The sequence below is a fragment of the Lygodium microphyllum genome, chromosome 29 (genome assembly GCF_053477565.2).
Source record: "Lygodium microphyllum isolate KBCC chromosome 29, Lygodium_microphyllum_v1.1.10, whole genome shotgun sequence".
NCBI classification, from domain to species: Eukaryota; Viridiplantae; Streptophyta; class Polypodiopsida; order Schizaeales; family Lygodiaceae; genus Lygodium; species Lygodium microphyllum.
Window position 1 is genome coordinate 97,645,353 of NC_141163.1, and position 2,184 is coordinate 97,647,536.

General features: G+C 39.7%; 1 pseudogene; it reads right to left on the bottom strand.

The window, feature by feature from the left end:
* Positions 1-324: 324 nt before the first annotated feature.
* LOC148010948 (eukaryotic translation initiation factor 3 subunit I pseudogene) lies at positions 325-1,131 on the bottom strand (annotated as a pseudogene).
* Between the last annotated feature and the right edge of the window lie 1,053 nt (positions 1,132-2,184).

Genomic DNA, 2,184 nt, shown 5'->3' on the forward strand with positions numbered 1-2,184 from the left:
GACCACAAAGACTACAAGTGAAGAGCATTAATGGTGGCATAGACCAAGTTTGGAGGCTGGAAGATCAAATTTAGCAACTTGTGGGTCCATTTTGGCCAATTTTAAAGGTATTTTCCTAAAACATAGTGGTGGTAAATGGAGTAGAAGAGGGTATAGACTTGGTTAATTTTTAGGAAGAGTCCTCTCTCTCTTCATTCTCAAGCTCTTATCAAGATTCCATGGAGGAAAACCACCCTAGATCTTTTCTCTCCCACCTCCATTGATCAAATGTCTTTTATCAGAGCTTCCCAAGGATCTTGAGCTTCATTCTAAGCAATTAGTTGGTCATTTAAAAATGTTTTCTTGATAGATCTTGTGATAGAATGTTGCTTCAAACTTGCTCGCTCTATGGTCACTAGTAGTAACTTGTGAGGCCTCTTGACCCCCACCAATAACAACATGATCAAGAAGTGGAGATATGGCAACCGCATTTACATGATGCTGTGCTTCTTTCCCATTCACTTTCTTTTAGCAGCTTGCCAATTTGTGCATCCCACATGAGAATAACTGCATTCTCACCAGCACTTATAGTAGTCTTATTGAGTGGACCCTAGATAGGACCTTAGGCAACTCTATTGATTCTGCCTTGTGGTCCCGTGATAACAAGTAAAGAGTAGTTGGTCTGCTTACATTGATCCTTCTCAAAAATTTTCACGTGTCTGTCAGAAGGTGCCCCCATGAAGGGGTAAATGCTGATAAGAGCTAGCTTGTCACCAATAGCAAAGTCTACAACCCTAGCTAGAGACTCAAAATTGAAGGAATGAAGCTACACTCTTGTCTCTACATCCCAATTTGTTTCTGACTAGTCCAAAGACCCAGTAATTAGTCAAGAAGTGTCTCTTGAGACATCACAACAAACAACTCCATTGTGGCCTTTCTAGGTTCCAAGGCATTCTCCATTGTGGGCATACCACATGGTAGGGGTATGATCCTCGGCCCATTGTATTTGGGGCAGCCATATCCATAGTGCAAGAACTTCAAGATTCTTCAAGTTACCTTCAAGTTTTGGTCCCAAGGCTTCATGATTGGAGTCTACACAACCATTGGATCTTTCTTACAAGTTTGGAAGAGCCTTTGAAGCTTGGAAGGCATTATGGGGTACATTTATAGAAGATCTCCCTTCTATGCCCATCTATGCAAGTTGTGAGCTATTGAGAGCTTAATCCTTCCATTCCAATTGAAGGACTTTTCTTTTTCAATCTCAAAGATTCATCTCTTGGCTAAGCATTGCAACCATGGTGTTGAGTGTTGAAATGACTTGTTTTTTGGCTTATTTTTGTTGTTTTTGAGAGCTGAATGGTTGATTTTATGAGATGATTGATTGATTTGGAAGTTGTTTGAGAGTGTTTTGGATGATAATGATGGTGTTTTGGAAATTCATGATATTTATTGGTGGTTCTGTGATGTTCTGATAGGTTCTGATTGGTTCTGTATACCTTCTGTTTTGCTCTGTTTTGGTCTGTTTTGTTCTGATTGTCTTCTGTAAGGAGGGATGGAGTATTGATTGATGAAGATTGAGATCTTGTGAAAGCTTATTGAATGGTTTGTGAGAGTTTGGAATAGTTTGAGTATGAGTTATGAGGTTTTGATGACCTTCTGTAACCTTCTGTAGGTCTTCTGTAGAGCTTCTGTCTCTGTTCTGTTCTGTTCTGTAGCTGTTCTGGTACTGTTCTGTGACTGTTCTGTATGCTTCTGTATGTGTTCTGATGGATGAGAATGTAGCTTGGAAAAGTTTTCTAGCCTTGGAAAGAGGTGAATACAAGTGCAAAAGAGCTGAAAGAAGTGAAAGAAGTAGCTGCTGAAGACTCAAGTGAAGACTAGAGTAAAGTGACAGTAGTGAGCTATGAAAGGACACTGTAGTGGCTATGGTGACTCTTCATATCAGACATACCTCTTGGGAGGGGTATCCACGACCTAAGAGGGATTATTGAGAGTGATTTTCTGAGAGATTGTAGTGAGGATATGATGTATTATTGATGGAGTGAGAGAGAGAGAGCCAGAGATAGCCAATTCTACTGAAACAGAGTGATTGTATATGAGAGATTGAGAGAGAAGACTATGAAGATGTTGAAGATGAATACTATGTGATGTATTTCCATTCAAAGATGGTGTATTCCTTTGCTTTCTTTGTTTTATTGATGGATT